General features: G+C 57.1%; 1 protein-coding gene across 1 annotated transcript in view; it reads left to right on the top strand.

Annotated features, from left to right (window-relative positions):
- Window positions 1-202: 202 nt before the first annotated feature.
- Efhd1 (EF-hand domain family, member D1) overlaps window positions 203-13,154 on the top strand; it is a 33,239-nt gene continuing 20,287 nt past the window's right edge. The window contains exon 1 of the mRNA XM_013519768.1: window positions 203-220. The gene's annotated coding sequence lies outside the window, so the exon portion shown is untranslated. The remainder of the gene's footprint in view (window positions 221-13,154) is intronic.

Genomic DNA, 13,154 nt, shown 5'->3' with positions numbered 1-13,154 from the left:
CCAGCGCGGTCGCCCACCCGGGCGCCCGGGCGCTGCTGGGCACCCAAGTCCGGCAGGAGCAGCTGCCCGGAGGGACCGGGGGCCGCCCTGACAGCCGTGCCCCGCCTTTTAAGTCCAGGAAGCATTTTGCGCACCGTGAGGTCCCCATCGAGCTATTAATATTATTTCCAGAATTGGGCTGAGACCGGAAAAACGGCCGCGGGGAGCGGAGGCCGTGCAGGTCAGGCTTGGGCGTCTAAAGGCGCGCGGAATGCAGGTCCTATTTAGAGGTGCCGGGCGGACGCGTGCGGGGGTCCTGAGGCCTCGCCTCCTGGCCGCTGACTTCCACCCCGTCTTGGAGCACCGTTTCCTGGGTCTGGCGTGGGGGGACGCGATTGGGTGGCGTGGGAAGCTGGCCGTGGGGCAGCAGTTAGCCTCGTGACTTCCCCAGGGTGTGCGTTTCGGGGAAGACCCGGATACTCCCGTGTCCTCGGCTCCTCCGGGGCCAGCTAGACTCAGGGGGGGCATGTTGGGGGCCCTCAGCTTCAGACGGCTGTGTGGCCACTCCGCTGCTTCCGTGTTTCCTGCAAAATGTGTATGTGTATGGGTGTGTGTGTGCGTGGGCGCGTGGGCGCTCACGCACGCACAAGTCTACTGAAGACTAAACTCAGAGCTACACCCCCAGCTCATTTTCTTTTTTTTTTTTTTTTTTTTTTTTGGTCTTTTTGAGACAGGGTCTCCCTGTGCAGTTAAGCCTGGCCTTGAGCTCACTTTGCAGCCCAGGCTGGTCTTGAAACTCGCAAGGATCCTCCTGCCTCAGCCTCCCAAGTGTTGGGATTACAGGTGTGCTCCACCACGCCCTGCGATTTTTTTCTTTTTGAGACACGGTTTTACTAAGTTGTTCTGGCGGGCTGGAATTTGCCACCATCCTGCCTCAGCTTCCCAGAACGCTGGGATTTTAAGCTTGCACCACCCACGCCCACTTGCAGAACACTCTCTTTGGCAGGATAAGCTTGTGAGTTGGCTGTCTTGGGTGGCATCTGGGAGGAAACAGGCACTGGCTGGGGACAGCGGTGTGCGATCTGTATCCTGCCCATCAGAATTCCAGGCTGGGTCTTCGGTCGCTTGCAACCCCAGCTGGCATCAACAAAAGAATTATTTGCCTCCTGGAACGGAAAGACCAGCTCTGGCTTCAGGTGTGGCTGGATCTATACATCAGTTCCCTCAAGTCCAATGGGACACAGCAGCTCCAGCAGCAGCCTTGGTGTGCCTGCTTTGCGGGGTATGGCTTCACTGTTGTTCCAGCTTGGCTAGGCGCCAGGTCCTGGGGCCAGGCAAATTCCTTGTGCTCACTGGCTTGGTGCCCCCGTCCCTGAAAGGAGGGGTGCAGGCACCCAGGGTGGAGTTCTAGACCCTGCACTCCAGGTCTCTGTCCTTCAGCCTCTGCACGCTCTGTATAAACTGGAATTCAGGGAGGCTGAAGCAGGAGGATTGCAGGTTTGAGCTCAGTCTGGACAAATTAGCAATTTAGGAAGATCCTGTCTCTGAAAAGAAAAGCCAAAGGAAGCCAAGTGGGATTACACACCTGTAATCCCAGTACTTGGGAGGCTGAGGCAGGAGGATCTTTGTGAGTTTGACAGCAGCCTGAACTACATAGCGAGACCTGTCTCAAAAAAAAAAAAAAAAACTAAGGAAGAAAGAGGGTGGTCTGTTCTGGTGTGTCTGCTCCAGCCCACCGCCCCCCGGAGCTCCTGCCCCTAACTGAAGCACACTGTCTCCTCCGAGGCCTTTCTCCCCTTAGGTTTCTGTGCCCTGTAACGAGAGCACCCAGCCACGCAGAACCCTGAGGAGCACAGCACACAGCGGCGTGTACCCAGGCTGTGCCGGGTGTGCGGGTTTGGGAGGCCGGGAAGAGGAGCCAAGCCGGGCTTCCTGGGCTCCCGGAGGTGCTCAGGCAGCTCCTGTCCTTGGGACCTGCCTGTGGGTAGTGGGATGGGACGAGTGACGTGTGCCGGGGGGGGGGGGGCTGGAGGGTCCGTCACTGAGTTCTATGCAGATGTGCACATTTTATGTAGTCCTTCACACTGGCTACACCTCCAGCACCTTTTGTTGTTTATTTATTTATTCTTTAACCTGGAGACGGGCTCCTGCCAAAGTTGGAAGTTGCCTGGCCTGGGCTCAAATGTGTGATCCTCCTGCCTCAGCCTCCCAGAGTGCTGGGACCGCACACAGAGGCCAGCAGGCCCTGTCTTGTGCTGTCCTTGTGCTGTGTAAATCGCTTTGTGGAACTGGCTCCAGGGTGAGTGGCTGGGCTGCCTGGTGAAGGTGTCCCGGCTGGAGCTGGGTCAGGGTATTGGTGTCCTGGAGGCACAGGACAAACGCCACACGCACGCTGGGAAGCTTAAATCAGGTGGAACTTACTGTCTGTCTTTGGGAACGGAGGAGTCTGGAACCAAGGTACTGCCAGGGCCCGAGTGCTCTGGGGGAGACTCCTTCCTGTGTCCTCCTAGCTCTGGTGGCTGCTGGTCACCCTTAGCATTCTGCAGTTGACAGGTGCGCCTCTCCAATCCCTGCCCTTTGTCACCTGGTGTCTCTGGGTCTTCAGAAGGCCATCGTATGAGCACACCAGTTAACAGATTTAGGGCCTACCTTAGTCCAGTGTGACCAGGGTTTTTGAGACAAGCTCTCCCTATGTAGCCCAGGCTGGCCTCAAATTTGAGATCCTCCTGCCTCAGCCTCACCAATAGTGAGACAACAGGTGTGTGCCACCACACCGGCTCCAACCCTAATTCAACTGTGCTAATTACAAAAAAAAGCGGTACACTGGAGCCCTACCTGTGCCAGGAGTGCCTTCCATTCAGCAAGAATTCCCTTCTCAGCGGTTTCTAGATTTGCGTTCCGATGTCGCCTCCGTTCTCTTGGTACCCTGTTGGCTGAAACCCGACTAGACCAGAGCACACAAAGCTCGCCCATTCATTCTTCTGTTGGGACTCGGGGTGGGATAGATTCGGACAGACACTGTCAAACGTGCTCTGGGCTTCTAAATGTGATTTTCCTATTGTAAAGTATTTGGCTAAGGGATCGCCTATGTTTACAAGATTTAAAAAACAAGCAAACAAAAGATGGATACTTCTCGCCTGCAAGCTTCCTGAGTCCCTGGAGTGGGCATCCCGCCTTTGTGGCCTCAGGCGTGCACACAGGAGCCTGGCTCCTAACTGGTGCGCAGCAGCAGAGAGGCTGTGGAAGCCAGAGGCGCCACCAGCCCGGCCAGAGAAAGTCCCCTTCTGCTTCCAAGTGTGTCACTGGATAGCCGCGCCAGGAGCACAGTGGCCTGATTCTAGAGGAGGGTGCAAGGCCCAGAGAATCTGACTCTCTGTGTGTGTCCGGAGCTGAAACTGAGCTGGCGCGAGGGCCAGGTTGGACAGGAAACTGTGACAAGCCAGGCCCGTCGCGGGGAGGTAATGGGGACAGCGCTCAGGCTGGCTGGCCCGGAGTGCACCTGGAAACAGCCGCCGGGGTTGGCCGCACACAAGGTGCGGGTTTTAATTTGCGGGACTGGGGGTAGGGAATTGTCCTTTCATTAAGAATCCGAAATGCTGATGTCACGGATGCCCTGCCAACGTCACACTGCCCCGTGGCAAGACACCGCTGAAGGCCGGAGAGGGGCCTTCTTCATTTCTTGCCCCCTTCTCTCCCAGTTTTGCTTTTCTCTTTCTCTTTTTTGGGGTACTGGGAACTGAACCCAGGGAGTACAAGCTGCCTTCCAGCCATTATTATTATTTTAACATCTGAGGTGTGGTCTCTATAAATTGCCCAGGCTGGTCCCGGATTTGGGATCCTCCTGCTCCTGAATGCATGGATTACAGGCCTGTGCTACCACGCCCTGCTTGTTTTTGTGTAAGACAGGGTCTCACTCTGTAGTCCAAGGTGAGTTGGAACTCACTAAGTAGCCCAGGCTGGCCTTGACTTTCTCCAATCTCCATTCTCCTGCCTCATCCTCCTGAGGGCTGAGATTTCATAAAGTGACTTTAGTTACAGGAAGGTGGGGCCAGGGTGTAGCTCAGCGTAGAGCCTGTGTTTAGCATATGGGCCCTGGCTTTGCGCCCCCAGGCTGAGAAAGAGAAAGCTTGGGCAGTGGTGGGAAGCAGAGGGAAGCAGCATGCCCTGCGCCGGGGAGAAAGGCAGGTCGAGTAACGTGCTTCTTCTGGTGTAGCTCCCACGTCAGCAGCGACCCACTGAGGCCGCAACATCCATCCTTGGACGGATGCTGCACATCTGGGTATCGGAACCAGGGGCCAGGAGCCAGCTGTGCTGGTCCTGCTTCTCAGGGCGGCTCCCGCCCGGGCTGCTCTCACAGCCAGCTCTCAGGATGCTGAGTCAGACTAAGAGTGAGGGGCCGGCAGACGCTGCCGCTTTCCTCTCTGCAGGAGCTCCCTCCTCCCCACCCTTGCACCCCGAGCTCTCCGAGGAGCCGCTCCGCCTCGCGTCTTAGGAGAACTTGATGGATGGGGCTTAGAATTTAAGTGATGAAAACAGTTATTAATGCTTTACATTATGCAAAAAAGTTCTTCCCCCATCCGTGCATGATTAGTTTAAAAGTGTCTGCCTGCTTGCTCTCACTATGCAGTTCAGGCTGGCTTTGAGCTCACTTTGTGGCTCAGGCTGGCCTCAAGCTCAGCGATCCTGCTGCCTCAGCCTCCTGAGTGCTGGGATTACGGGCGTGTGCCACCATGCCTGGCCTCTCCTCTCTCACTTCTTGTTATTTGAGAAAGGGTCTCCCTACATGGTCTATGCTGGCCTCAAACTCTCACCAATCCTCCTGTCTCAGCCTCCGGAGTGCAGGGGTTACAGGCATGCCCCACCACCACACCCAGCTGTTCTATTCTTCCCCTGCAATATGCAAGACTAGAGGGGGCTGTGCTCTGGGAAAACTTTGTGAGCGTGGTGTGGCCTGCAGCTGTCTGTGGCCGACCATCCTGGCCAGAATCAGCCTCCCAAACCTGGTGACTGTGCAGGTGGCTGGGGTGACACTCACTAGGGCTAAATAGTAGAAGCCACATGGGACCCTGGGGTGCCTCAGTTGGGTGGGCAGAGAGGCAAGGCTGGAGATCCAGGACCCCAGAGGTGCCCTCTGGAAGGTGTGCACTGGAGCAGGAGCAAGAACTACATCTTGGGGGCTGGGGATTTAGCTCAGCTGCACAGCACTTGCCTGGCAAGCACGAGGTCATGAGTTCGATTCCCAGTACAGGAAGAAAACAAACAAAAAAAAAAGACTGCATCTTTTCCAGGTGTGGTGGTACACACCCACAATCCCAGCACTTGGGAGGCTGAGACAGGAGGAATGCTGAGCATTTGAGGCCAGCCTGGACTGTAGGGAGATCCTGTCTCAAACAAACAAACAAACAAAGAATTGTATTTGCATTGGCTTCTCTTGCCAGTGAAGGAAGTGGGCAGGTGGTATCCCCCTGTAGCTGGGTCCCTAGGTGACATCCGCATTATTTGTCACCTGGGATTTCTGTCTCCAAAGTATCCCTGAGCTGAGAACTACAGATGGAGAGGCAGAGAGGGAGCTTCCCTAATTGGCCGCAGTGTCTGCCCCCTTGGCCTGTGGTTGGGTGTGGATTAGGCACCTCGTCTCTGACCCTGGGGGTCTCCTCTGCACAAGGTGTGCCGGCACCATCCTCTCTGGGTGAGAGCCCTGCCCGGGAAAAAGTTTGAGATTCCACTGGTCTTGAGGGAAACCGGAGAAAGACTCCTGCAGTTTATTTATATTTAAAAAAAAAAATTTCGGAAGGCGCTTGTGCCGCTAAGCTATATTCCCAGCCTCCTATATTTTAAAAAATTTTTTTAAAAAATAAAAAATACATAATTTCAAAACAAGACGATAGAAAAATTAACAATGGTTGTTATATAAGTACCGCACGCTAACCGATTACACCACTGGAGCTTCTAACAATGGCTGTTATATTGCATATTGTTATCGGCAAAATTGTTCAGATTACCAGATATAGGCGTGTAAGACTGATCAGACAATCAGGCATTAACCGTTCCTTTCAGTAAACCAATAGAAATTAGTAGTACAGTTATCTTCGCTATCTTGTGTTTTTCCCTTTCCTTCTTTTTCTTTTCTCCTTTCCCCCATCCCAGTTGTTCTTTCCTTTTGAGCAGTTTCTTTCCCTTTCACGATGGACTTGCAGTTTAAAAAGAAGCTTCATGCATTCTTTTTCATTATTTACATATGACATTCCCAGTTTAAGATGTCCTGGAAAATAGTAGAACTTTGAGAGTGGAAACCGATTCCAGCTGATTTGGGGCCTGGTCTTCCCCTCTCCCCAGCGCTGGGGATGGAACCCGGGCCCTGGTACATAGCCAGCATGTGCTCTACACTGAGGCACACCCCAGCCCTGCTGAGCTGTCCCTGCCTCTGTCTCTGTCTCTCTTTCAGTCCTAGTTCAGATTGAACCTGGGCCTTTGCACTAAGCTACATCCTGGCCCTTTATTTTTTATTTTGTTTTTGTCTATATTTGTTTTGAGATAGAGTCTCACTGTCTAGCCCAAGGTAGCTTCAAATGCGCAGCTATCCTCCTGCCTCAGCCTCCTGAGTGCTGGGATTACAGGTGTGCACCACCATGCCCGCACTATTTTTTATTTTGAGACAGGTTTTCACTAAGTTTAATCCCCAAATGGGCTCAAACTTGCAGTCCCCCGCCTCAGCCTCCCGAATGCCAGAATCACAGGTCGCACCCCCACCCCAGCTGGTGTGTCCTCCCAGAGAGTGCACACATCTGCGCAGCTCTGCCCTGCATTAGCTTTCAGGCCTTGGGCACCTTTACTGGATGATGTAGCCCGGCTCTTCTGACCTCCGGTGCTCGTGTGTCACTGCACAGCCCAGGCTGGCCTTGGACTCACTGCCCTCCTGCCTCACGCATACCAGACTTTTGGATAAGAGAGTGGGGGCCCGGAGAGCAGGAGGGCGCACCAGTCACCGGGCCTCGGGAGGCTTTTCCTTGGGGAGGCGCACTTCCCTTTGGGTCTTTCCTCTTCTCCAGTGCTGGGGATGGCACCTGGGCCTCACTGGCCTTGGGCCATGCCCAAACCCATCACCTACATTATTTTGGTTGCTCTTCACCCCCTGTGGTCTTTCCTGGTCTGCAGGTGCAGATCCCTGCGGCCTAGAGTGTGGGGCGGCACATGGGGCAGGGCGGGACGTCTGTGTGACTTCCAAGGCCCCTGCCAGTTCAGCCCGGCCGTAGCCTCGTGTCGCCACCCCCCACCTCGCAGGCCCTGCTGGCTCCGCCCGGCCTCTCTGGGTCCGCAGGGCCCCGCGGGCTCCCTGTGCCATCCCTGCATGCCTTCTCTCTTTGGAAACTGTTACTTGTTGTCTCCTCCTCCCTGGCACCCTCAGCCTTCATCCTCTCCGCATGAAGGTCAGTGACAGTGCCCTTCCTCAGCCGGCGGCCTTGGCTCCAGTCACGGGCGTGCGTGCGTCCGGCCTGCTTTAATTGCCTTTGACCTCGGCCCTGCGCGCCCGGCTGCCGCATGGAGGCCAGGCCTCGGCGTTGCACAGAGGACTGGATTGCTAGCGGAGCAGCGGCCTCCTTGTGGCCTGCTGCCGACTTGGCGGGACCCTTGGCGGGGTGGGGGCCCGGTGAGGATGGGGCTCCAACTCCAGAAGCCGCCCCCACCCTGGCGGCTGGTGTGGCCACCTGGTCTCTACCCAAGCCCGCCCGCCGCCAGCTTACATCCAGCTCGCAGGGCGTGGGAGGATGTCGCGGCCACCACATGCGCAGGCCCGGCCCTGCCGCCCTTCCTGGTGCTGGAGTGGCCGAGGGACCGCACCCCAGGGAAGGTTAGATGCCGCTCCCAGGCTGCTCACTGAACCCCCGTCGTAACTGGGGACAACTTGTACCAGAAATACCCAGCTGCTGCTGGCCGCAGCTCCCGGCCCACAGGGCTCGGGTGAGATCCGTGGTGGCCCTGGAGAGCTGCTTGCCCTGGATCTTGCCCAGCTTGGTCTTTGCCCCCGCCCTGAATGCCTGTTCTTCTTCCCTTGAACAGATAACTCATCTGCTTATTACCTATTTATTTTGAGGCAGGGTCTAGCTATGTAGCCTGGGCTGACCTCACACTTATGGTAATCCTCCTGCATCAGCCTCCCAAGTGCTGGGGATACAGGTGTGTGCCACTGCGCCCGGCTTGAGATGAGTTCTTTACAGTCGAGTGAGGCGAACCTGCTAACCTTCTCCTGCCGTCCCCACGGCCACGCCGGTCCCGGGGACAGAGCAGGTGCCTTGGCCTTTGTAGAGGTTTCTGAGCCCTTCAGGCTGCGGCCGGGTTGGCGGCCCTAGAGCCAGGCAGGCACGCGCCCGTAAGTGAGATGTGGAAAAAGGCGAGTGACCACCTTCTCAGGTTGTCCCCAAGATCAAGTGACCGCTTGCTAGGTGTGCGCTCGGGGCCTTAATTAGGTCACTGTGTTCCAGCCCGGTGCTCTGCCACCACGGGCTGCGGGGTTTCAGGTGGGGCGGGCAGGAGGACGCAGGAGCAGGTCCTGGTGGCCAGGAAGGGTGCACCTGCTTCTCCTTCCTGCCTGGTCCCCTGGTCGGGCTGGTGGCCACCGGCTGCCCCCTCGGCCAGCATCTCCTGGCCCTTCCTCTCCCTGACTGCCTTGGCTTGGGAGTCACGGGGGTCGGCGGCACTGCCAGGGACACCCAGCCGTGTGAGTCCTGGAAGCCTGAGGTGTCTGGGGCATCCGTCCCCTGAGATCGCAGGGCCTTGACTCTTGGCAGGACCAGGACAGAGGAGGAACTGGGCGCCCCGTCCCAGAGACAGGCAGCACGGCGTTGAGCGTGCCAAGGACTTGGGCCGGACTCTGACCCCGGAGCCACACCCAGCGGGTGCCCTGGCCTCCCTCGGGACCCTGCCCTCCCGCCCCCAGCACGTGGGCATTGCTGGGTCACAGGCGCTCCCGCCGACCCTCTGTACCTTCAAGGGTCCCGGGGCCGGCCTGGGTCCCCAGCAGCAGGGCTGGCGTCGGGAGAACCCGCCTGCACCCGAGACCGGCCCGCACGAGGCAGCCAGTGGCCGGCGTGAGAGCGAGGCTGGGGGAGGTTGGGGCGGAGGGAGGCCCTCTTTCTTTATTGTTCCTTTATTGCAAATCGAACCCAGGGCCTCTGCACTGAGCTGCATCTCCAGCCCTTTTTTGTTTGGAGACAGGGTCTCCGTTGCTAACCTGCTGGACTGGCCTCTCCCAAGTGCCGGGATTACAGGTGTGCACCACCGTGCCTGGCTTCTGTTTCCTTCGCAGTCTTTGTGACAGCTCCTGGCAGGAGCAAGGCACCGGCAGCATGCGCTTAGGACAAGGCAGATTTTGAAGCTATTGGCATGGAAGGCCCGGGCAGGGCCCTCGGCTCCGCCCCCTCTGCTGTCTTGCAAGGCGCTGAGCGCACAGCACTCAGGAGGCCTGGAGAATGGAGGAGCCCCCAGCCCTGCCGGGCCTCCCTGCACGTCCCCCGCGGACATCCGGACACGGCAGACGGAAGGACAGGGTGCTGCGGCTGTCTGTGCGGTGGCACTCAACCTCCCCTGGTCTCCCACAGCCTCAGAAATGTGGCCTCTTAGTCCTTGATTCAGTCCTCAGTACCAAAAAAACCCCCGAGCTGGCCTCTCACCAGGAGGGAAGGGCTCTTGCAGGAGGGAGCCCGAGCGCTGCCATTAACGGAGCTCCCTGCACTGACTCCGGCATCTGAGTCGCCCTCAGGAAGCGCGGCCCTGGGAGAGTTCCTGCGCGAGCTCGCCCTCCTCCTCCTCCCTCTCTTCTTTCTGGAGACAGGGTCTCACTATGCAGTTCTGGGGCGCTGCCGCCCCTGTGAGGGCCGGTGTGGAGGGCTCCCTGGGGAGTCTCTGGTGGCGGAGCCTCCGCAGACAAAGGTGCTGGCTCCGCTCCGTCTCCATTCACGCTGGGATGGTTCTGGCTGCTGAGGTGAAAACCTAGAAGGCCCAGGAGTGCTGCGCGGGGAGCCAAAGAATGAGCGATTCATGGACTAAAAAGGGGTCTGAAACTGGTGGACACTGGAAACCAGCGCTTGTCCTCTCATGGCCGTCCCCTTGGTAGCTGGCCTCTGGTGGGCGGGGAGAGGGCCACCTGGACCCTTCAGCCCGGCTGGAACTTGGCCAGGTGATGGGTGTGTGTAGCTGAGGACCCAGCAGTCAGGGGCCTCAGCCTGATGCCTTATGCAGGGTGATCGAGAAATATGAACAGTGTTCACATTCAAGGAAATTTATTGCAGTAAAAGCCGCAGTGCCACTGGGCATAGTGGTACACACCTGTAATTCCCGCACTCAGAAGGCTGAGGCAGGAGGATCGCTCTGAGTTTGAGGCCAGCCTGAACCGCATAGTGAGACCTTGCCTCAAAACAAACAGACAAACAAACAGAAAAAGACACATTGCCATGAACTCCCTCCAAATACTCGCTGGCTTTGAACATACTTATCCCGTCGTTCTTGCCGCTTTCTCGAGCAGCTCTGGAGTCGGCTTCCATGATGTCTTTAGTTGCTGTCCCAGCTGCCTTGATGTCCTGAATCCGTTCAGGAAGCTGACCTTTCGCTGTCATTTTGACTTTGGGGCAGATCCAGAGGTGGTACCGTGCCAGACCCAATGAGCAAGGCGGATGAGGACGCACTGCGGTGTTCCACAAGCTGCCTTGCTGTTGGGTGGCAGAGCGCTCGCTCTGTTTCTGCTTGCAGCTCACAGAGACTGAGGAAAGAAGACTCCAGAAGTGCTTCACGAAGTGTCAGGAATGGTGGGATGAGTGTGTTCAGAGCGAGGGTGCATTTTGGAGGGGATTCGCGGTAGTGTATCTTCACTGCAACAAAATGTAAAATTCAAACACATATTTTTTTGCTTCACCCACCTCCCTCAGTGCCGGCCTGGCTGTAAAGGAGCGGAGTGGCCCCAGAGAAGACCTCACTCTCCGACAGGGCTGGGCGGCTTCAGCCCTGGGGCTGTGGCAGGGGGTGGGCTTGGTTTCCCAGGATGCTAAAGGTGACGGAGGCGGTTTGGCTGTGTGTGACCAGCCCTCCGAGAAGCTGCCCCAGAGGCTGTGAGGTCCACAGGCCTGTAAAGTGCATTGCTGCTTTTTTTTTTTTTATGAGACAGGGTTCGCTATGTATCTCTGGCTGGCCTCAGACTCGCAGTGATCTTGCCTCAGCCTCCCAGTGCATTGCTTTCTGCCATCCAAGTGCTAACCAGGCCTGACCGTGCTTAGCTCCTGAGATCATACGGGACCAGGCATGTGCAGCGTGGTCTGGCTGTAGACGGATGCGCTGCTTTCTAGACAGCCCCGTTTGCTCAATGCACACCCGGCCCCCAGGCCACTGGCCCCCACGGCTCCGTGAGACACTCAGGCCCAGGCCGTTGTCCACGTGCATGTGGGCCAGGCCTCCCCGAGTGCCTGCCCACATCTGGGTCTGCGGGACGCGACTGGCAGGGCCAGAGTCTCTCCCCAACAGGCCCCCAAGAATGAAGAGCCCAGAGGAACTGAGAAAATGGGAAACACGGAATTAGGTCATAAATCCAGAAGGAAGCGCCAGGAAATAAATAGCAGCACAGAGCCTGGGATTATGACCTCGGCCCCCAGCAGTAGTGGGGCTTGAACCCAATACCTTCATACTGAGCTGTACCCCCCAGGCCTTTTATTTTTATTTCGAAACAAGGTCTCACTAAATTGCTGTTGCCCAGGCCAGGTTTGAACTTGCGATCCTCCTGCCTCAGCTTCCCAGAGTGCTGGGATTATAGGCATGCACCACCACACCTGACTACTCACTGATGCTTTTTGCGTGCCTTACTCCCGTAGAAAGCTTCAGATCTCTGTGAAAATCTTGGGCCAGCTCCACCTGCCCTGCGGGAATTGGCTTTGCCACCTAGTCCTGTAAGTTGAGCTCCACCTGCTAGCACTGCAGAATTAAGAGGTGGCTGAGCTCACGCCTGGCCTGGGTGAAGCCGTCCATAAAGAGCAGGGCAGGCGGCTGTTATTACAGCATCACAGGACCGTCCCACACATCAAAAGGACTCGTCCGTCCGTCCGTGAGGCCCGTGGTCTGAGGGGAGCCGCCCAGCGGACGGGCCAAGCCCAGCTGGGCCGGCACTATGTCCCTGCGGGCGCCTCTCCAGATGAAACCAGATGATGCAGTCGGAGAGTGAGTCTTCCTGCCTGTCCTGCACACCCGGCCCGAGGCTGGCGGTAGAAAGCCCCGGGCGAGGCCGCTTTGAAGACAAGGATGCGCTTCTGGCGGAGCCCTGATGTGGTCGCTTTAGAGTCCCACGGGCTGTAGGAGACGGCTCCAGCCGACGCACCTGGGTGGCTGGCGCAGATTCCATCCTTCCTGCTCTGCGGCCTCATGGATGCTCCCTCCGCCCTCTTTGTGGTACTGAGGGTTGAACCCACGGCCTTCATACTGAGCTAGGTCTCCATCTCCAGCCTTTTCTTTTCCTTTCTTTCTTTTTTCTTTTTTGTTCTAGTTTGACACAGGCTCTCAATGAATCCTCAGCCCAGGATGAGATGGAGCTTGCAGTCCTCCTGCTTCAGCCTCCCAGAGTGCTGGGATTATAGGCCCGCACCACACCAGCTCCTACACATGCTTTATTCCTGTGACAACCTGGCAGACCCAGCAGAATCCAACCCAGCCTTGCTCTGGCCCTTTCTGCAGCCTGGGCTTTGCCTACCTGGAGTGGCTTCCTGCCACCAAACAAATGCTTTGCCAGAGTTGGACCATGCGTTCCAGAAGTCAGAATTCCGTTACCCTGTCGCTCAGAGCCGGCTGAGGTCTTATGTGACCTCTGTCTTTTTGTTCAGCCTGGACAGTGCTTTGGACTTGGGGGGCCTAAAGAAAGTTTTTCCAAAGCTGGGCATGATGGCACAGAAGGCTGGAGCAGGAGGATTCCAAGTTTGAGCCCAACCAAGAAACTTAGTGACTTAGTGAGACCCTGTCTTGAAGTAAAAAAATAGAAAGCCATTAAGGTTTTCCAGCTCAGAACCCCGTGAGGAGAGTCCCAGGTGACTTTGTCTGGAGGGGGCTTTGCCTGGTTGTTGCTTTGTGTAGGTGGCAGTGGGTACGGTCTGCAGGTCAGGTGAGCTGGGATGTGGCTGCGTCTCCACCCTGCTGAACGTCCTGGCCTG

The sequence above is a fragment of the Chinchilla lanigera genome, unplaced genomic scaffold, assembly GCF_000276665.1.
Source record: "Chinchilla lanigera isolate Chin_1 unplaced genomic scaffold, ChiLan1.0 scaffold00052, whole genome shotgun sequence".
In the NCBI taxonomy this organism is placed as follows: domain Eukaryota; kingdom Metazoa; phylum Chordata; class Mammalia; order Rodentia; family Chinchillidae; genus Chinchilla; species Chinchilla lanigera.
The sequence above is the reverse complement of the archived record's forward strand: the minus strand, read 5'-3'. Positions and strand labels throughout refer to the sequence as shown.